Genomic DNA, 23,321 nt, shown 5'->3' on the forward strand with positions numbered 1-23,321 from the left:
TCTTGGCTAGACCGATAGTTTTAATTCCGCATTTGTATCGGTTAGCCAACACGTTTAAGTTTTAGAAAAGACTATTCACCCCCCCCTCTAGTCCGCCATCTCGACCCTTCAACAGCGTTTGGAGCGAAATTGCAACTTACGAGCGTTATAAGGCCGTAGATTCGGCCAGCATGCGCAGCCAAAAGTACGAAGAGAGGAGTAGTTTGGTGTTTGATGAAACAGGCGTTCAAGAGGAGTTTGGTTATTGATAATTTTACTAGGGAGACGATTAATAAGATAGGTGGTAGTGATGAAAGCTTCATCCTAAAATTTTAAGGGCATAGAAGCAGAGGCTAAAAGCGAGAGACCTACTTCAACAATATGGCGATGTTTGCGTTCAGTGGAGCCATTTTGTTGATGTGCGTAAGGGCATGAGACATGATGCAAGATGCCAATGCGCTGAAATAAGGCATTCAGCTTTTGATATTCCCCTCCCCAGTCAATTTGCATAGCGAGAATTTTTCTACTAATTTGGCATTCAACCATAGCTTGGAATTCATGAAATTTTTGAAAAACTTTAGATTTATGATGAAGCAAATAAATCCATGTAAACTTGCTGAAATCATCAATGAAGCTAACGTAATAACTGTTTTTGCCAACAGAAATGGGTGTAGGACCCCATACATTAGAAAACACAAGTTCTAAGGGACTCAATGAGATACTCGTGGATCTAGGATAGGGTAGCTGATGACTTTTGCCCTTTTGGCAAGCATCGCAAACAGTTTCTTTATTCAAATCGGCAACGAAGGGAATACTATTTTTGCTAAGGACTTGCTGAACGACTGCAAAAGAAGGGTGGCCGAGACGACTATGCCACTTGGACAAAGGAGACTTGACAGCACCAAACGCCCCTTTATTCGATGACGGCCTAGACTTCAATGGGTAGAGGCCGCCTTCACATTCCCCTCTAAGAATGTTTTTTTGTCGCTTGGTCCTTAATCAAAAAATAGTTGGGATAATATTCAATAAAAGCATGGTTATCGGATGTAAGACGATGAACAGATGCAAGGCTTTTGTTAGCTTCAGGAACATAAAGAACATTGTTTAGGATGAGATTTTGATTTGGGGTACGAACAAAACTTCGACCAATTTGATTGATTCTCATACCTGCGCCATTAGCAGCATGAACCTTGTCGTTTCCATGGTACTTGTCCCTCACGGTGAGCTTCTCCAGCTCTCCTGTGATGTGGTCGGTAGCACCAGTGTCGGTGTACCAGTTGGTGTCAATCCCATATGACGCAAAGAAGGCAGATCGAGATTGCTCTGGTGGGCCAGTGAAGTAAGCATCAAAACGCTTGAAGCTGCGGAGTCCGGTGTGGCCCTCCTTGCAGTAGAGCTGACAGATGAGTTTATCGTCGTTGTAGTTCTGCCGGGGGCGCCCGTTGTTGTTGTTGTTGTTGCCACAGTTGCGGCCGCGCCCGCGTCCTCGGCCACCACCGCCACGGTTGAAACCGCCACGGCCTCCACGTTTAGTCGTGTTAGCAGATGAACCGGATCCACCATGCAGGAGATCCATCCGCTGTTCCTAGCTCACTAGCTGGGTGTAGAGCTCGTCCAAAGATAGCGACTCCGTGCGCGCCGCGACAACCGAGACAATTGGATTAAAATCCATGTCAAGTCCAGCTAGTACATAGGAGATGATCTCTTCATCTTCAAGACGTTTGTCGGCGGCCGCCATGTCGTCAGCAAGAGATTTTATCTTATTGAAGTAGTCGACGATTGTAGACGAGCTCTTCTGCTCTATGGCCAATGCCATGCGCGTGTTGATGATACGGCCCCAAAACTGGGAAGCCGTCATCTCTGAGATCACTTTCTAGATCTCGACCGATGTGGCGCAATTGGAGACTTGCACCTGGATCTCCTTGGAGATATTGGAGAGCAGATAGTTAACGATCTGCTAGTCCTTCGCAACCCAAGTTTCATACTCAGGGTTGGGGATGATCTCAGTCGGCTTGTCGGTCGCCTTGGGGATCTGCTTCGCCGGCACCACAATGTCGGGCTCGAGATAATGCGCTATCTGCGCACTGCGAAGAGCAGACAGCACCTGGGCGCTCCATAGGGGAAAATTCCCTTTGCCCAGCTTCTCGGTGACGGGAGAACCGATCAGAGAGAACGATTGTTGAAGCGCGGAAGAGGAAGCCATCGAGAATATTGTGGACTAACCTAGCTCTGATTACCATGTGAAAATGGTTGAAACGTGATGTCCTCTCAGACTCACGGCTTTGTGTTAATATGGCCAGGAAGAGCCCCTGACGTGGCGGTACAACTTGTACAACAAGAAGAAGCTAACTACTTTGGTAACTCGATTACATCACAAGATTACATCAATCAGGAGATACCTATCCTATCTAATCGAAGTCGTGATACTTGCCTTCACCTGCAATCCAAGCCTGAGCGCACAACCAATCTTCAAAAGATATCAATCAACCAGATATTATGGTCATGTAATCCCTATTGGATATTCTTAACACGTCGGTTACTTGTCGTTGCCAAGTTTGCTTTGCCAGTGTTCAGGAGCGTGAAAACTGGAACGCGCATTTCTTCTCTCCTTTTAGACGTGAGGTCCAGGAACGTTGCATACTGTAGCAATGCTTTTCAAAGGGCCGGTGCTCATTTGGGGAGCAGTTACTGTAGCGCCCCAAAGTGAAAGCCTGAAAGCAAACGACCGGACGTGGGCTCGATCCTGGATGGCGGCTGCCCGGACGGTCAGGCCCGGGTCCGTCGCCTTCCTTCCTCCGCCAATTATCGTGCCATCCGTAACAGAATCCGGAAAAGGGCCGCCAGAAATTACCACAGATGTCCAGCAGTTCCGGGATTAAAGAGTGGCATCATCAACGGACGAAGAATCTGCTAGGGGTAGGCCAAAGGCTGCGCGCCGGCGTAGCCACGAATATTCCTGAAACGGCACCTCTCTCAGTCACAGGTCGGTATCGCGATCCGTGATGAGGCGACCATCATATCTTTCATCCTCCTCTTTGCGCCACCGCAGTGGATGGCAAAGTTTAAGTCAACCGAGATCTCAAGTGCGTGAAACCTGCCTGTACGTACAGAGAATATATTTCTGCTAGCGGCGGTCTGGCACTCACTGGCAGTGAAGTAGAAATGCAAGATGACCATAGCCCTGTTTGCTTGGCCGATAAATCATGACTAAAAATACGGTTAGTTGATTTGATGTGAGAAAAAAATATTATTTATTAATTAAAAAAGTACGACTTATAAGCTAAACAAACATGAAGCATGAAGAGACGGTACTCGGATAACAGAAAGTCTGAAATAATCTTAACCCCGTACCCGATCCATCGTACCAGTAGATCCTAAGCGAGTACAGTAGTACTGGTACTTATTTCATAATTTTATCATCCGAATGTCTGAAACGACCCACACCACACATGCCGACCTGCCGTTCCAAGCTCGCAAACGCGAAATTCTTTACATCACACGGCGACCAAATCCCCCATCGGGAGGAAGAAACACACGAGTCCAAAGCGACAAATTGCCCACAAACTTGCTCCATTTCGGCGTCGGAATCCGCGCGTTGGACAGCGAGCAGAGGACCGTATTTTAACAGCGCTAGCTGTAGCAGTAGCAGCGGATCGTAAAAAATGGCAGGGGACATGAGGATGGATGGGGAGTAGCGCGGATTAGAAAACGAGGAAGAGAGGAGAGCAAAGTTTGTTTCCTGGCCTGCTGCAGGTTTATTGGCCCGCGCCGTGATCTTGATCGCCTCCTGTACTCTCGCACACCAAGCACCTAAAGAAAGCGATCGATTCCTCATCTTTTCGGCGACGCTGGCTTTGCATAATCCGAGCATGAATGACGTTCTTTTTTATAGCCATTGATCGATTCCGAGTTGCAGATGGCGAGGACTAGACTGGTACATACAGAGACGGCATACTCCTGTATCGCACTAGACTGGTCCGGCTTTGACCCCTTGATCGAATCACACACAAAAATTGGGCCCTGTCCAACACATGCATGGCTGATGGCTCACTTGTTAGTTGGTAGAACACCTTACGTGGCTCGTCACTGGTCCAGTGGTTCATCAATTATGCCGTGCGTGTTACGTACCGATCCTAACTCCTTAGTGTGATGAATGCGTGCACATGCATGGTTCGTCTATGCCTGGGTTTAACGGTAGCAAGGGAGGAAGAAACGACGAGGAGCAGAACGGCAAAGTGCACCTTAACATACCCACAAAAGCTGCTTCTGTGTCAGAATTTTTATTCGGATACTACTGTCTATCTATAAAAATCTCAATTGTGCCACCTTTCACCCTGTCCCTTTGCTGTGCGGGCGAATAACTTTGGAGAAATTCCGCGGGCTTGCCCATGCCCCACCACCCGCGCTTACGTGCCGCTGCAAAAGATGTTTAAGCGTGCGTGTTATCATTTTTCAAGTACCTGTGACCCCCTTACTTACCCAGCTAATCCAAGCACGGCTCTTGTACTATGCTCGCCGGTGAATCGCTGTAAAGTGCCCTCTGACAGTATCGTTTGCATGCTCCCATATGTGAGCCACTACGCCATAACGACGGATAAACAATTGAGAAGGAAAGGGAGGCAAACCGCAATACTAGAATGCATGGTTGTAGGGTGCCGCCATCTACTAGGCTCGTGGCACATCGCCACCGATCCATGAAACTGGGGATTTGGCTGCCAAGGCAGGGGAAATTCCTCCAAGATTAGCTCGCTCCCTGGCCTGTTTCCCGGAACGAAATTGTGACCTGGTTTAAAAACTCGATTAGAATAAATCGAAAAGCCTTCATGGGGCATGAGCTGGATTCTCTATTTAGGTGGCTGAAGCGGAAAACCGTGGCCTGCGCATTCCTATCCTCTCGTGTCCGCATACCCCGTTCTGTAGAAGATCCGAATGGAGTGGAGTGGAGTGGAGCCGTAGGCGAGTAGCCATAGTCCGTAGATGATAGCTAGGGTGCAGTAGCACGAGGGAACGCCAGAACTGGAGCAAGCGAGATGCGACTGAAGCAAAGCGTCCGTCCACGATGGAGTCAACCACCCCATGCCGCCTTCCCCTTCCTGGGCACCGTTTCTTGTGCGGCGAGGGGGAGATCGACGACAACGGCTTCCCGCGAGACGCTGACCTCTCGAATCGATCAGAGCCACCGTGGATCCCGTGAGAGGCGTAGCCATCCATGATCCGCCGAAGAGCGGAGGGAGGGCACACCTACGCTGCGCCGGGAGGCCCAGGCAGGGAATCGGCCCGAGCGCAGCGCGGGTACGAGCGAGCCCATCGGCGCGAGCGCGACCCAGGAAGGAAAACCGCGCGCTGGTCCATCCATTGCCGCCGCACTTTTTTTTTTGTTTGGGGGCACAAAAAAAAACGGAATCGATGCGGGGCGAGGCCGTTCGTTCGCGATTCCACGCCGATGAGGCGTGCCGATCGCCCACTACCAAAATCCGAAGCACCCACTCCCGTCGCCTCCTTGCCCTGGTGCAGTGGTGCGCCTCCGCTTGGCCAGTTCCAGTGGCAGTGATCAACAGTCGTTGCTCGTCTGGGTCGACCTGCTTAATGGATCAATCAATGCAGTGTCTGTGGTTCCCAACGGACTCACATCACATGTGCTCCTGAAATTTTGAGTACACGTACCAGCGTCCACTCACTTATCGGGACATCCAGTACGTCGTGCGTGGCTTGGGTTTATCACGGGTTAGACCGGTCAAACCTCGTTCCGTTCGTCGCTAACCAAACCGGGGACCAGCAGCGCTCGCACCTTGAGACGAGAAGAAAGAGAGAAAGGCTCCCGTGTCCGTGTCCCAGTGGCGCCGGCCGCGCTGCACGGCGCACGGGCACGAGTTCTCTGAGCCCCTGTGTCCTCCGGGACGTGCGATTCGGTTCTGGTTTCTCCTTCTGGGCCAGCAGTACCATGGCGTGCCTCTAAAGTCAAGCCGCGCACAGTGCCCTCGGCCGGCCTCGACGTCGCGCCGCTGCGGACCTCACGGTCTGTCCCCGGGCACCCCACACTTGCTCATCGCGCGCCTGGAGGGACCTCTGGTTCTGCCGTCCTGGCGGCGGCACCAAAAGCGGCGCGGATGATTTGCCAACACCAACAATGATCGATCGTCGGTGATCGCTGCTAGCGCGGCACATGATGATAGAATGGAGCATATTTTCTTTTCAGGACCAGGCGGCGACCGGCGAGCGAGCTTCTCCGCATCGGAACTCGATCTTCCGATCGTCCTTGCCTCCTTGGGTATCACTGTTGCTCGCTTTCCAGCCGCCCACTGTTGCTTCTACGATGCGTCACGGTTCCTTCTGCCGTTCGAGTAACAGTTTTCACTGTATCACCTCGCTTGGTACGTGAAGCTCCAGAGCAGTGAGAGCAAACTGTTGACTTGAGCCACCATACCTAGGCTGGGTTTAGTGGGTGAAATTTAGGAATTTGGCTACGGTAGCACTTTTATTTTTATTTGGTAATTAGTATTCAATCATGGACTAATTAGGCTCAAAACGTTCGTCTCGCGATTTTCAACAAAACTGTGCAATTAGTTTTTTTTCGTCTACATTTAATGCTCTATGCATGTATCGCAAGATTCGATGTGATGTCTACTGTAGCACTTTTTGGGAAAACTTTTTTGAACTAAGTGCCTGTTTAGTTCCCAAAATTTTGCAAAATTTTTCAAAAATTCCTGTCACATCGAATCTTTGGACGCATGCATGAAGCATTAAATATAAATAAAAAATAAAACTAATTACACAGTTTAGACGAAATTCACGAGACGAATTTTTTAAGCCTAATTAGACTATGATTGGACACTAATTGTCAAATAACAACGAAAATGCTACAGTACCATTTGCCAAAAAAAAATCGCCAACTCAACTAGAGCCTTGTTTAGATTGCAAGTTTTTTACTCTCTCTCCATCACATCAAATCTTTGGACACATGCATGGAGTATTAAATGTAGATAAAAAAAATAACTAATTACACAGTTTGATTGTAAATTATGAGACGAATCTTTTGAGCCTAGTTAAGCTATGATTAGACAATAATTATCAAATATAAACGAAAGTACTACAATGCTAAATACTGATTTTTAACTTCAGTCTAAACCAGGCCTAGGCCTAAACAAGGTCAGAGTGAAGAGCCCTGCTCTTTGGTCAAGTTTTTTCGAAGATAATAAACGCGCTGTGCAACGACTGTTTTCGCTGTGCGTGACGGCGTCTGCAGTATAGTCAGTGGTACTAGTAGAGACAGGATTGCAGAATTTCTGCCAACATTCCTAGGCGAGGGTAGACCGGGGTCATTTGGGGATTCCAAGGATCGAGGTTTCGTCCCCAAGTTGCCGGGTGCTGTCGAGGAACTGCCTCCGCTGGCTCTGCATGCACATAACTGCCGGCATGTTCGGTTGACTGGTTTGTATCGTTGCTGGTTTGTGAAGAAGTAATGCTAACTGATTTGTGTAAGAGAAAAATATTATTTCGATTGAAAATTTACGATCGTTTACGACAAGCCACAGCCAAACAAACATGCTGTGTAATTGACAGACCGGTCCCTGCGACTGCGACCGAATTACTGCTTCTAGAGGAAAATGAACGGCAGCGCATGATGAGCATGCTTGATCAACTGTTGGTGGGACTGGGAGGGAAGGGAATTCCAGAGAGCACAGGTCAGCTTGATGACCACTTGACCAGAAAAGCACAAAGGTGGTTTTGGGACGGAATGCTTTCTGCCAAAATGCGTTGCTAGTTGCCTCTCCCGGCCGAAACGAGCGAGCGTGCAGAAAACAGCTAGCAATGGCAGCTGCAAGTTACAAGCCAACGGACCACAGCAGAGCACGTTTGTCAAGTGCTGATACAGTCAGGCAGGAACAGGAACGTATGGGACACGATGCCTGTATGTACGATGTGCCCGTCTTCCTTTGTATACAGTTTGGCGTACTCCGACACTTTTTTTCGCTTTTTCATTAAGCAGACAGACGTACTCCAACACTCGTTATAGTCCAAAAGGAACACTGGGCTTATCTGATCAGGAATGCAAGATAAATTCAGACGTCAGGTATGGAAAAATCACGCTAGTAGGAGATTACGTCCTGACCTGGTTCTACCTAGTGATATGAACTTGTAGTCCTTGAGCACCTGAACTGTACTTCTTCTTCTTCTTTGAGAGTGAACTGTGCATTTTCTGATCCCTACAAAGCTGTACAAAATACAGACAGAAGCGACCCGGCAAACAGTTAAACAAGGCTGCCACCCCGTCGACGGCCCATCCTATTATCGTTTAGTAGCCCAACAAAACCAACACTAGTACGAGGCTAAAATCCTAAAAAAGCCCACATAGATATGAAGGCCCATATTTGTGTACCAAAAGAATGTCTTGGCGACTCCGTTTCGTGTCTCCGACTCTCCGTTCCCCTCCCGCTCTCTCTCTTTTGCCGGACGTTTCTCCATGCGCTTCGTTTAATCTTGCCACAAATAAAGCCACTTTGTATGATTAAATTAGACGCATAGGAAAATTTAATTAGATAGTTTAAGGTTGAATGGTTGATGGAGGTTTTATTTTTTCCCCAGTTACAATACACGGACAAATTTACTAGTATACTACACAAGAGCGGAAGGGAAAAATCAATTTAACTTCCTCCACAAACTCCAAAACCAGATATTTCAACCACCCAAACTTTTTAAACTACTCAAATCACGTCCCTGCTCTGGTTTAAAGTGGTTTCAAATACCGTTTTCCTTTTTTAACTCAAAAAAAGTTAATAAAGACTTGATATCATCTTTAAACAATAGAAAAAATGTTTATAAGCTTCTAGTAATTTATAGAAAGAAATCATAATGGTAGATTGGGATACCAAGAATCCAGATAAAATATTTAAACCTTATGAAAAAATCTAGAAGTTCCCAAAAAATAGATTTAGGATAGTAAAATGAGAATAACATACAAAAAATTATAAAAACCCCAAACATTCTAATTCATGTCTAAACATATTGTAAAAATCTGCATGAAAAATATGAACTACAACCAACATGAATGCAACATACTTTAATGTTGAATGTGTTCATGCCATGCATTCATCTGGTTGTGTAATATGTTTATTCTTGTTATGGAAAGTTTTTAAAGTGCATTTACACGTCAATTATAATGTTTTGGAAAAAAAATTATTTTTTCTTGATATTCCCCCTTTCTAGAGCTAAATCTATAGATTTAGAAGCTTACAAATACATTTTTATGAGATCTATGTATTTTATTTGGATTTGTCATATATCAATCTATCGTTAGTTTTTTTGAATTTTTAGAAGTTTAGAGATATTATGTATGAATTAATAAACGTATCAGGTAATTCTTGGATTTCTTAAGTAAAAGAACATCAAGACCCTGTTTGGATCCATGGTCTAAAGTTTAGCCGATAAATTTTAGGGCACTTTAGTTCTTGAGGCTCCAAACAGATAGTCTAAAGTGATATATAAACTTTAACCAATCTCACAAAAATACCATTAATTTATTAACCACATAAGTGAGCTAAAATGATCTAAAATTTAGTTTTCGGTCAACTAAACTTTAGATCATAGCATCAAAATAGGACCTAAGTCGCCTTCAAAACCACTTCAAAACCTAACAGAAAAGGTAGCTTAATCGGTTCTAAGCGTTTAGAGGATAAATTTCTAGTTTTATTAGAGTTATTAAAAGGAAATTAAAGCAGACTACGATGATACTTCCTCCGTCCAGAAAAGAATATAATTATGGGATCCGTAGGAGCTCAAATTTGACTAAGTTTATAACAGATAGTATTAATATTTATGTCTTTAAATAAATTTATTATGAAAATATATTATATGATTAATCTAATGATACTAATTTTGCATCAAGAATGTTAGTATTTTTATATAATTTTGGTTAAAATTTAAACTGATTAACTTCTCAGAAGCGAGAATTGCATTTCCTGATGGAGGGAGTACTACGTGTTCCGGAGCAATAGTCCTCGGCCTGCAGATTGAATGAAAAATGAAAATCCCACAACCGAGACAGTCCAACATGTTGAACTGGCCACCTTGTAGGCCCCGCCAACTGGTCTATCTGCCGGAGTATCGCACGGTCCGCTGGCGAAGGATATGCTTTCACATGGGAAGTGGGGTCCAAGCGCCGCGGAGTTCTAGGTCCCACGTGACAGTTCGTGGTCTGGCGTGTGAGAAGGGATGGGAGTGGGACATGATAAATGCACACTGTCCACTACTACTAGGAGTGCATGGCAAGTGGCCTGCCAGATCAGCGTGTCAGTGGGAGCAGCATAAAAAGTTACCAAGCGGGGTCCACGCGGTAGTGTGCAAGTCTCAATGGTGCGTGGGGGCCGCGGAGTGGTGCTCATCCGACTATCCGACGTACGTTGCTCGTCCCGTCGTCGTCCGCCACCACTTGCCTTGTGGTTCGGTGATCGTGATCCGCGTCCACGCGAGCTAGAGGCGGTGGTGTGTGTAAGCGCGCTTTTCTTTCTTTCTTTCTGCTACTAATCACTTTCTGTTGGGTGAGCAAAACGGTCATCTCACTATCGGCGCAAAACACGTACTAGCGCTGATGACATGCGGGCCCCGGGTACTGTGTCCCCACATGTCAGTCTTACGGAAACGCTAAACCCGGATATCTATTACCAACGGAAACTCATGGTCCACGCCTATCCCGTGGTCTACGAGACATGCGCACGCCTTTCCTAATTAATCGCACACGCTGTAGCAGACGTAATTTCGAAGCTAAACCAAGCTCCATTTGGTAATTAACCGCAAGCCCGGAATTCGTTCTCTTTCGGGTAAAACCCTCGAATTCTCTTCGCCTAATCCTCCCCTGGTCGAGTCATCGCCGCGGGGACGGCGACGGGGACGGACGACGGAGGAGGCGCGAGCTAAGCTGGCAGGAGTAGGCTACTAGTCGCTTGCGATTAGCGATAACGACTAAACTAATGCGGTTTCGGTCACTCGGGGACGAGTCAATCGCTGCCAAACGCTAATCAGAGAGAGACCCTCCGCCTCAGCGTCTCAGTGGCCATGTCGGATCCACCCACCCACCACCAACGCCAGTAGTAGCAGGCGAGGCGATAGCTGCGACTGCGACGGCGACCCCGGTTTCGGCGGTGGCGGCGGCATGAAGAACTTCCTCAGGAAGCTCCACATCGGCGAGGGCTCGGGCGACGGAGCATCATCGCCTCCCCCTCCGCCCTCTCGCAAAGGCGGTACCGGTACCGGTGGGGGTGTTGGTGGGGTTCATCATCATCAACCGCACCACGATCAAAGGCAACAGACCTCGGCGGTATCCAGTTGGCTCGACTCGGTGCCTACCAGGCCTCCGCCGCCGATTCCTGTCGAACCGGAGGTGCCGACGTCGTCGTCCTCGCCGTCGTCGGTCGGGGTTGGGGCAGAGGATAGGAAAGCGAGGCAGTCCGGGGCAGTCGAGAGGCGGCGATCGCAGCAGGAGGAGAGGGAGCGGAGGCGGTCGCAGGAGGAAGAGACGTTGAGGGAGCTGAGGCGGTCGCGGGAGGAGGAGATGAAGCGGGAGCGGAGGCGGTCTCAGCAAGAGGACGAGGTGGAGGAGAGGGTGATAAGAGAGTCGTCGGAAGCGGAGGAGAGGAAGCGGGAGAGGGAGAAGGAGGATGACGACCTGGAGGCGTACCAGATTCAGCTGGTGCTGGAGATGAGCGCGCGGGACAATCCGGAGGAGATGGAGATTGAGGTCGCCAAGCAACTTAGTCTGGGCTTCTGCCCTCCACAGAGATCCCCTGCCGAGGTCCTCGCGGTCCGATACTGGGTCAGTTTCCAATTCAGTACTTAGCATGTTCAATTTCATCTTCCAATAGCAGTATTCCAATTGCAGTTGTGAATTGTGATCGTGGAGCATATTGCATGACGTGCGAATGCTTAGGATTACACATTTTTTCCATACCATTTGCTTGGTTTTTCTACCAACTGCCTGCATTACAGTGTTCTATCATGTAATTTAGTTTAGTAAGAACAGAAATATAGAATGCACTAGAAACTGGGGCACGGCGTTGCCGTGCCTGACCTGGACACCTCTCCTAGACTTTTGGTCAATTTGATGTTTGTGCAGTGGATAGTATATAGTAAGATAAACAAATATATTAGAAAGTCAGGCTATTGAGGTTGAGAGAAACTAATTCAATGACACAGTTCACGCCTACAGGAGGCAACTGAATTTCAGGCCTCTTGAATACAATTTGAGGCAGTATAATGTTTTGTTCATGATCAAAGAAAAGGAGATGGTTCGGATAATGTTTTATGATAAAAGTTCAGTTTTTGTTTGTTTATCTAAGTGCTTTTGTTCATGTGTCTTGGAAGAACCTGCAGTTACATATGTACGCTGTAGAACATAGAATAGTGAAATTGGAAAACGAAAAGAGCCATATGGGAAACAATCTGCACCATAACTGGAACTCATGCAAGAAAAATGCATACATTTTTACTTTTTGTATACTTTCAGAAATTACATTTGTAAAGTTGCTTGACTTGTAGAACAGAAGCGATCAAAGTATAGCAATTGATAGGTGGCAAGAACATGGGGGGATAAGTGCGATCGTGTAAAAGATAATAACTTGTACTAATAAAGAGCTGAAAATGGACCCTGTTTAATATCCTTGTTCAATGTATTATCAGTGAATAGATGTGGTTAGATTTAACTGTTCAACTGTGAAGGACGACTGCTAAAAGATCTAAGCAGCATAGGAATATAAGTAAAAAAACTGCATCAGTTAATCGGTAAAATATTTCTCGAGGTAATACTAATTTTGTGCTTGCAGAAGATATATATGCAGTATCGTTGCTTCAAAGACAATTTTAAAACTGATAAGTAATATAGGCATGGCCGCATAGGTACTAGTGCCCTTCGCAATAGCTTCAAAATTCAGAAGTAAGAACCGTGAACTTCAACAGCAGAGTAGTTGCTCAATACCTAAGCTTGTGAGATTAAATCATGTAATCCTCAGCAGAGTCACCCCAAATTCAATCGCAACTCAAAAAGAAAGAATCTCTGATAAAAAATGACAGAGAGAAGGACCTTTTTGTTTGTGTTCGAGATGTCTGCGTATCTGACTCCCCGCCATCAGCTTCTTCTCCTTGCACGAACGCAACTCATCTGGGTCGCCAGTGGGCAGTGGCCCAGCCACCCAGGGCTATGGTCACCTGGTCACCTCGTGCTTCAAGACAAGGTCTGGGCATTTTTTCAACGATGCACTTATCATACCTAGGAATTGTCTAAAGATGGGTTACCATTTGTGCATTGCAGATCTCAATAAAAAGGGCACCAGTTAAATTATTCTTGGTTATTTATTAGTTTACCAAATTATGTGATCTTTTAAACACAAATTGGTCATTCACTTCAGATAAACTACTGATTGAGTCTAGTGTGCGTCAAGGCCATCTTCTTTGCATCCTTGCTCTAGTTGAGACTTGAGAGTTCTAGAAGCTGCTTTTGTGTTGATGCCGGCTGCAAGGCCTGCGTCCAAATTAGATTGGGAGAACATCTTAGATAGAAGATTTGGAATTGTGGACGCGACGAAAACATGGTTTGGTGAGCAACTTGCCTTGGAGGCATTTCGTCAAATAGCCGACTAGTGTCATCGACGTCTGCGGCCGCTCCGGCTGCGGGAGCGCTGGCCCGTCCCCTGCTTTGCGCCGCAGAGCGTGTCACGGCCACGAAGGCGAGCGCAGCCCCCGCAGTGATGGGCGCAGCCCTCGCATGCCGGTGGTGGGCGGAGGTTGACGACGTGACCGACCTAGAGTTCCGCCACATCGCAGGCGAAGGTCGAATGGCCGTAGCTCGTAGGTGGCGTTCTAGGTGGCTGGAAGATGGAAGGGCCTTTTTTGTGTGCTTGCCTGCTTGCTTGAGTCGTGAATCTTCTTGAACTCACGGCAGGCGACGGGAAGACACGCACGGTAGCCGTAATTTTAGCCGTACGATGTGATTTGCATTTGACCGGATGGCTGAAATCTTGCATATGTCGTGGCAAAATGAGCTGCCCGAGCTTGGACTTGAGATTCGAAAGTTAAAGATTGCCTCTCGTGTTTAGACAAAATTTCAGCTGCATGGATTATTTCATGGAGTTCCCAGTGCATACCCTTTATTCTATCAGTGACAACAGGGTTTCTTTCTGTAGAGCAAAATCACTATTCTAGGTGCCTTTATTTTGTAAATTGTTTTCTATTTGTTGAATAGTACACCATTGCTGTGTAAGGTTTGGTAAAAGTTGTGGTGATAGCTTGCAAAAGCGACTTCATGTTGACATGAATGACATCTCTTCCACCTATGATGACTGATCAATCTTAATCTGGATTATAGTGATGGCTGATATTCTGGGTGGCACTGATGTTTTGTGAAACCGACTCATGTTCCCTACTTAATTTTTGACTCACCATATATCTGATATGTCTGGTGCCTCATGATATTTTTGTTTGTTCATCATTGACAGAATTTTAATGCCCTTGGCTATGATGACAAAATATCGGATGGGTTTTATGATCTGTTTTATGTTGGAAATGGGCCGACATCAGTTACTATGCCCTCTTTTGCTGAGCTACGAGCTCAGCCATTTTCACATAAAGTTGACTGGGAAGCCGTGTTGGTCCACAGAGGTGAAGACCCTGAGCTCATGAAACTTCAGCAGGAGGCCTTAATGATGAATCTTGAACTTCAATCGAGAACTTCAGAATCTGTGGGCAATGCTTTGGTTAAGAGACTTGCAAATCTAGTTGCTAGACACATGGGTGGAGTGTTTGATCCTGAGAGCATGTCAGTGAAATACCAGAATATGCTTAGCTACTTAAGAAGTGGTACTGGAAGTGTAATTGTGCCACTTGGCCAGCTAAAAATTGGTCTAGCTCGTCATCGTGCACTGCTGTTTAAGGTCAGTAACTTTATAGACATGTTTAGGCTGACCTAACCTCCGATCCTGTAACTCTTGCACCAGCTTTGAACTTTATTTACCAACAGAATTTGCCAACATTGAACATTGAGAATCATATTCTGTAATGTGTTGCATGCTGTCCTATATTTCAAATTGAATATGTAGTTCTCTACACACCAAATTCTCATGTTGTTCTATAAACTCCCTGAACACATGGCATAATATTTGTCAATGATGTCTGTTGAAACGACAATCCATAAGTATGCTAACAATTAATTCTCATCATGCTTGCGCAGGTTTTGGCTGATGGCCTTGATGTACCTTGCCGTCTGCTGAAAGGAAAGCAATACACTGGATCAGATGATGGAGCTTTGAACATTGTGAAATTTAAAGACGGAAGGTATATTGCACCCTTTGCATATGGGATTTTGTAGGATGGAACAATAGAGGACAGAGTCCTAGGTGCTGGTCTCGTACCTAGGGCAGTGCCTCGTTCCCATTTGGTGCCGTCCCTTTCTCTCCTTATTAGAATTGGACAACATAGCACACTTTTGTTATTTGTAGACATCAAACTTGTTCATCCTAATGCCGTCATTAAGAAATGAGTTCTGCATTAAATACAGTAACCACCTATACTTGCATGTTTTGCAGGGAGTTTATTGTTGATCTTGTGGCTGGTCCCGGTACACTTATTCCTTCAGATGTTACTGTTTTATCCACAGAATTAGACAGAAATTTCGTCCCTGATAATCATCACTTCGGCCAAGATGATACTACCAATCTGTTTGGATCTTCTCTTAGTGGTGTATCGAGCTCAGCGTATGGTTCTTTTGAGTATGAGTTACTTGACCGAAGATCCACTTCAAGCAATGTTGGTCCTGATACTGATGGACCTACAACTAATCAGACAAGCAATCAACAAAATGTGTTATCAAATTCATTCGAGAAACTATCAGTTAGCACATTCACAAGTGAAAATAGGCCTGTCAGTAATGAATCTACAAATACAGACTACATTATTGTTGGAAAAAACAGAGAAAAATATACTGCGGCCATTGATTCTTCGTCAACTTCACCCTCTACGCCAGATATGGGAAGCACTCCAGCTGTCCGGAGAATGAAAGTGAAGGACATTTCAGAGTACATGATTAATGCTGCCAAGGAAAATCCACAATTAGTTCAGAAAATCCATGAGGTTTTACTTGAAAATGGTGTAATGGCACCACCTGACTTGTTTTCAGAAGATTCAATGGAAGAGCCAAAGGACCTCATCGTGTATGACACCACCCTGTTTCAAAGCAAGGATGAAATGAAAAGGAGGATGAACGAGCTTGGGTCAAGGGAATACACAGATCGTGGTCATGGTCCATTGTTGCCTCATCATCCTGGACATGAACTCCAACCAAAAGTTGCTCCTCACCGAGCACCTCTGGAGTCACTTAAGCCTGTCGAGGGCTTGGGCATTTACCACCCCCATGATATCAGAGATACTGCTTCTCCGTTTGTTTCTCAGTACGAACCTTCTGCACCTCCTCAGGAAGCTCCATCCCAACTTACAAAGCAATTGCCTGTCACAGCTGCTGCAGTGGTGGCATCCTCTATGGTTGCTGCTGCCACTAAATCTAACAATGACGTAAACTTTGATGTGCCTGTTGCTGCTGCAGCCACTGTCACTGCAGCCGCAGTTGTTGCGACAATTGCTGCTGTTAGCAAGCAATATGAGCACTTGGAGCCTGGTAATCAGCTGCTTAGCTTACCAAGTACCTCTCAAGGAAATGAATCAGTTGAGAAAGCTGGAGATGACCTTTGGGACAAACACCACCTTGAAACTGATCATGGCCAAGATAATTCTCTGGACCAAGAAGTTCCTAAGGAAGCTGAACGAACCTCTGATAAATCAAATAAATCAAGTGGGACAGAGAGTGCGAAATCTGATCTTCTGGAAGATGTTGCAGAGTTTGAGATCCAGTGGGAAGAAATTGTTATTGGTGAACGGATTGGCCTTGGTAAAGTTGATTTATTATTTGATTATTTATGAAAATGATTTCATAATCATACTACTATTTTATTGACTGTGGAAAGTGATTTCTTTTATCCTTTTTCTTTAAAAACGTATTTCATGTTTTTTAAATTCAATTCAACCTGTTATGTTCCAGGATCGTTTGGAGAAGTTTATAGAGGTGAATGGCATGGAACAGTAAGTTTTTTCAGTGAAAAAAATTCCTTGCTTATCTTTTGAGTCAGCAACTTCTAAATGTGCTATGGAAAAAAATATGAAGTTCAACCCTTTTGGTATACTGATCTAAGGATGTGAAGAAATGTTAATTTAGATAATGTCACAATATTATCTGTGCCAACACTGAAATAAAATACCTCTTTACTTGCCAATCTTACAGACATCTAGTAATGAGAAAAACCAGTTAATAAAAGGCAATGTTCCAGTGAAATACTTCATAGATTTGGTGGCTTTTCTCCATTTATACCATGAAACGGTTAATCTTGTAACGAAAAGGAGAATATTTTATTTGTAGACTTGAACAGCACCTACATTTTTCTGTCTGCTGCTTTATGTTTTCCCTACAACTTTAGGTGACTTCATATATCTTAGTGACAGGCCTTAGCATCATTTGGACTAACAGGTTTTATAACATTTTTGGTGTCAGTAGTTCTTATTTTTGAAAAAAAAATGATCCATCCATTGTTGCATTCTGTCTTCTGAAGTTCTAGCTATTCCATTTGTTATTGTCACTGTATTTTTTTCTTTTGCTTTGTTCACTGCTACCAAGTTGTTTACAGAATCACAAATTTGTTTGTCTATAGGAAGTTGCAGTCAAGAAGTTTTTGCAACAGGATTTTTCGAGTGATGCTCTGGAAGAGTTTAGAACTGAGGTATACTCCTCTGTCTATGCCATGCCATCCACTGACATAAATGGACTGAAATACAGAAATTTGGATTTGTTAATTGTGCATTCTTTGTGTTTTCCTGCAACACTTGAAAATTACTGTAAAATTTGTTAGATTAGTTAGTGCTGCATTTTTTTCTTGAACACACAGGAGAACTTTGGCTTGTAGCTGATAGATAAGTGGTATGAAATACACAATAGATGGTTTGAAATACTCAATCTTTTCTGATGCTTCATTTTGACTACTATTTCTTAATTAACATGCAAATTCTAGCTGTTTATGTGTCAACGTTTTAGTGATTATAACAGCAGCCCCAACAATCATTTTACAATTTGAAATTTTACTCCCTTTCTTAGGGATTAGAGACTGTTTGAGTTCTTTATAAGTTGTTGTCGCACCACCTGGTAATGCATTGCTTCATATCTAGGTGCGAATAATGAAGAGGTTGCGCCATCCTAATGTTGTTCTCTTCATGGGTGCCATCACTCGTGTGCCTAATCTTTCTATTGTCACTGAATTTCTTCCAAGGTGGGATTTCTTGATTTAGATTGTTTACTTCATAATTTACCTTATGATTTAGAATGCAATGTGTCCCCAGCACAAGCTTTTGTCTAATATCTTCCATGCTGCACATTTTTTCTTGAATAACTAGGAATGACTAAGTTGCATGAATATAGGAAGATCCCTTTTACAGATAATGATTGTCTTTAAGAACTGTGCATTAAGTTAGTAGGAAGTGACTTATTACCGAGTTTACCGCATGCGGTGTTCATAGATTTAAGAAATATGATAAGGTATGCTTGGGACAATGATATAAACAGTAGTATTCAACACATGCATGACATGCATTTAGCTATGTAGGATCCACATACTCTTTTAGGCTTAGTTCACACGTACCCATTTGAATACCTCATTCAACTCGCACGACATGTAGCTGCAGTTTCCGGCACTTGCTAAAAATTTGTGCTATTTACTGAAAATTACCTGTGCAATTGTTATTGGTATTGCAGAGGCAGTTTGTTCCGTTTGATTCACCGACCCAACAACCAGTTAGATGAAAGGAAGCGCTTAAGAATGGCACTTGATGTGGTATTATTAATGAAAATTTTGAATATCTCTATTGCTAGATGCTGGTGTATATATGGAGAAGTATATGTGAGATATTATCAGTAAACTTTCTTTCAATTGTCTAGGCTCGTGGTATGAATTATCTGCATAATTGCTCACCAGTTATAGTTCATAGAGATCTGAAATCCCCGAATCTACTGGTGGACAAGAATTGGGTTGTGAAGGTAACATACAAATTCCTTTATAACAGTGACATTTTGCATTTCTTGCAATCTGTATCACTAGTTGCTACATAACTTTTTTGTTATTAGGTTTGCGATTTTGGTTTGTCAAGAATGAAGAACAATACCTTCCTGTCATCAAGATCAACAGCTGGAACAGTAAGCTTGCACAACTTGACAATCGTATTAGTTTTTCTAAAATGCTTCTGCACTCTCCCAGAGAGTATTTTGCATACTCCTAAAGCATTTGTGGTTTAATAGCAGGTGTAACCAAATTGCTTGAAGTGTGTCTAACTTTTTGTTTTTGGGAGAGTGTAGAGGCACTTGCATCACTATGATTATCTTTTGTTCCAATGTTGAGTCCTGTAACCATGTAAAGTGTAAATTGTCTTAATTTGTTCTAAGAAAATTTTGCAAGGGTATGGTTTGTCTGTTAGCTGAGCTCTTACATATTTAGAGTTTACCTGGCAGTGAATACACTTTTCTGATGTTTAGTTAATATTAATACAATTGCATCAGGTATTAATAAACTTACTCCATCGTGCTCCTTGAATATGGAAAAGGAATGAAATATTTGAAGGTATAATTTTAACTGCCCTAGTATGGAAGGAAGATTGTTGATCATAGTTACAGGGTTTAGATGAATGGCAAAGGTCTGAAGTACATCCTCACTGCAATATATTAAAATTCTCCGTACAATCGTGTGTTACTTTCAATTTGTTGCAGAGATGCTATAGCCATCAAATATGCAAACAACGCTTTCAGTAATCAAAGTGAAGGAAAAATATTATTTATGGAATACACTGTGTTTGAAGAATGCTACTCAATATGCAAAATACCACTTTATGCTTTAATTTGATTTCCTTTCCAGTGTCCTTTTTGGCCTAGGTGGTTGGACTTATTGTCATCCTATAAGTTCGTTTATTGCACTGATAGCACCTAAGAACAACAATTGTTTATAAGATAGGCCTAAATTACAGTAAACTTCACTCGAAGGACTCTGCAAGCTTTTATGGACTATGAACTACACGGCCATGCACGTACACACAAGGGGTAGCAGCAGCGGTACGTGAAGGGCTTCCAGGGAAGCATACAATTTGTTAGTTTGAGTTGTTACCTACGGATAAATAATAAGCTAGATTTAAGGATGCCCCCCTGGTCTACAAAGGCATCCTGTTGTGATAGGATTTACTGCCTCCAATCCCAGATATAAGTCCATTTGGACTTGACTACTTGAGCACAGCACTGGAATCATTGCTAGAGTTAAGATGGGTGGCAAGTGCATGACATTGATTAGCATGCATTTAAGTAGGGGTAGACATGGAAGAATGAATCAAAAAGGTGCATTGAAGTTATCATAGACTTGTGGTACATATGGAAGAAGGTTCGACGGACATGTGTACGTCAACAGCAGTAACCTCCATAAATTGGACTGAGACTGAAAAGCCATCAGCACGAGAGGCTTGCTGAATTGGCACCTAATTTATGCAAGTTGATCTCCAGTAGAATTGTCAAGAGAAGGACAGTGGTTCAGGCTCTAAATAACTGGGATTGGGTGGCTGATGTAAGAGGAGTCCTTACAGTGCAAGTATTGGCTGAGTACCTTCAAATTTGGGACTTAGTAGATGTCCTGGTCCTTCAGCAAGATGTCCCAGATCAACACCGATGGAAACTCTCCTCTTCTGGTTCCTACAGCAGCAAGTCGGCCTACCAAACTTTTTTTCTTGGGGACTATCAAATTTGCCCCATGGAAAAGAATTTGGAAAAGTTGGGCTCCACTTAAATGCAATTTTTTTGTTTCGTTGGCCATCAATAATCGGTGTTGGACGGCTGACCGTCTTGCCAAACGTGGGATGCCTCACCCGCAACTTAACATGTCTGCAGTGGCGCCACAAATCTGTACAACCAGTTTCTCTTGGTGGTGGGGCAGTGCTGTTAGAGGTCTCCCTAAGGAGATGTGCAAACTGCAAAGGCCTTAACTCTTTAATCATCCTTGTCACCTGGGTGGTTTGGAAACATAGGAATGCCATTGTTTTGAAGATGCTAGACCAAATATTCATATTCTCTTTCTCACAGTGGCTAATGAAAAGCAGCTTGTGTTGTTTGGTTGGCACCCCGGCCCTCCACGAGCTCCTCTTTAGGTCGCTAGGCCCCAACCATTGAGGTTGGAGGTGGGCTGGTTGTGGTTGTAGTCGTGTTTATGTCCCTTAGCTTGGCGCGTCTTTTTGTAGTCTCGTGTGTGTGAGGTGTGGTTGTGAGGGGCTTCTTTTGGCCTCTCCCTTTTCTGTACATTTTTTCCTTGATGAAATGACATGCAGCTTTCCTGCGTTGTTCAAGAAAAATAACAGCAGTAAGCAAGAAATATACCAAGGTTCCTAGTATCTCATGTATCTCTGCCCTTGTGGTACGGTCATCATTCACTGCCCTGCCATGGTATCCTTCTTGGATTTAGAGCCATCTAAGGGCTTGTTTGGATGCACTCATATCCACCTCAATCCATGTGTGTTGGAGTGGACTGGGGTGGAAAATAGTTTAAGTTTCACCCCAATCCACTCCAACACATGTGGATTGAGGTGAATAAGAGTGCATCCAAACATGCCCTAAAGTATGTTCACGAGATAAACATTTACAGTCTGTTCGGCTGGGGCTGAAACGATCGTATACGATCGTGGATTATTACTGCTGGCTGGTTTGGTGTGAGAGAAAAATATTGTTCTGGCTGAAAATTTACGATCGTTTACGACCAAGCGAACAGGCTAGTGTGACTGGTGATAAGATTATTAGATTAACCAGTGCGAAATAGGGCTGTGTTTTCAGGTTGACTTGTGCTAATCCATTCATTATCATTTTAAATCTTTGTCACACTGGTTGGTGCAAATGCTACCTTAGTCGCTACTTCTACTGAATAGTTTGGCTGATGTGCAGGCGGAGTGGATGGCACCAGAAGTACTTCGTAATGAACCATCGGACGAAAAGTAAGTGGTTATAGACTCGGTTAAAAAAATAACCCTATTTTTTGCATGCTGAAATCTTGCATGGGCTGGCAGATGCGATGTTTTTAGCTACGGAGTCATATTATGGGAACTTTGTACACTACTACAGCCTTGGGAAGGAATGAATGCCATGCAAGTGGTCGGTGCAGTAGGATTTCAGAGTCGTCGCCTTGACATCCCAGATAACATCGATCCTGCTATAGCAGAGATAATAGTGCAATGCTGGCATACGTTAGTATTCTTAACTTTCTTGATGCAATACAAAATATTGCACCGTTCTTGGTGCATTGCATCTTCCTAAACCATATATGCATTTTTTGTTTGCTAAATTCACTTTGCTACATGCCTCAGGGACCCAAAGTTGCGGCCATCATTTGCAGATATCATGGCTAAACTAAAACCACTGTTGAAGAACTTGGCCAGCAATCTAGCCCCGAAGACAGAGAGTACAACAAACAGATGAGTGAGACAAGGAGATTGGCGACTGCACAACGTCCATAACTTGTAGGGTTATTTCTGTACAGTAACAGCAAGCATGTGTTTAAAGTTGAAAAAAGATGTGATGTTGGTCTGTTTGCTACTCTATCCAACTAGAGGCGCAACACTTCAGAGTGGCAACGCGACGGTAAGCTTAAGGCCTCTTGCCATTGATCCACATTTGAAGATCAGTGCTGGTATACCCGTGAAAGAAGACGGAGGGCTGTGATCTATGCAAGGAACTGTGCAGAACAGTAATGGTTTGGCACTGTGGAACGCTTGAACCAGGAACTGATATGGGTGGCAGAACAGGGGTGTTTTGTTCATACCATCCCTCCTTTTTCTTTCGTTGTGCCTCACCAAATGGTGGGTATTTATGTGTAAATGTCAACAGATGTAACGTGCTGTCAACCTGAAAAGGGAAAGGGAAAGGTTGCCCAGCTTGTGCTGCGAGTTTGGACTCACCTCGTGGCTGACGTGTGTCCATTTTGCTCGGCCTGTTCAAGTGGGCCGTAGTTCGTCGTTGCGCACCATGTCTGGTGTTCCTCACTGACTGCTCACCAGCTGGAAGCACGGAATACTGAATGGTTCATGGTGCTCGCATCAAGTTGATCTCGATCTGCTGTAGGCCTGTAGCTGTTTTCCGAATTTGAGCGAGTGCCGTTGATGGTTTCGGTCATTTGGAAGTACGGCAGGTCACGATGTGGGTGTTCGTGGTCGGTCGGAACTCGGAAGGTATGTTATGTAGCCTATGCTTCTCTTCT

At 44.4% G+C, this 23,321-nt stretch overlaps 1 non-coding gene and 1 pseudogene across 1 annotated transcript; one reads left to right on the forward strand and one right to left on the reverse strand.

Annotated features, from left to right (window-relative positions):
• Positions 1-1,562: 1,562 nt before the first annotated feature.
• Positions 1,563-1,699, reverse strand: LOC136468282 (small nucleolar RNA Z247). Its single transcript, XR_010761798.1, has one exon. It is a non-coding gene; the product is annotated as a small nucleolar RNA Z247 (small nucleolar RNA).
• A 9,226-nt stretch (positions 1,700-10,925) lies between these two features.
• LOC136467720 (probable serine/threonine-protein kinase SIS8) lies at positions 10,926-23,021 on the forward strand (annotated as a pseudogene).
• The last annotated feature ends 300 nt before the right edge of the window (positions 23,022-23,321 follow it).

The sequence above is a fragment of the Miscanthus floridulus genome, chromosome 7 (genome assembly GCF_019320115.1).
Source record: "Miscanthus floridulus cultivar M001 chromosome 7, ASM1932011v1, whole genome shotgun sequence".
NCBI lineage: Eukaryota > Viridiplantae > Streptophyta > Magnoliopsida > Poales > Poaceae > Miscanthus > Miscanthus floridulus.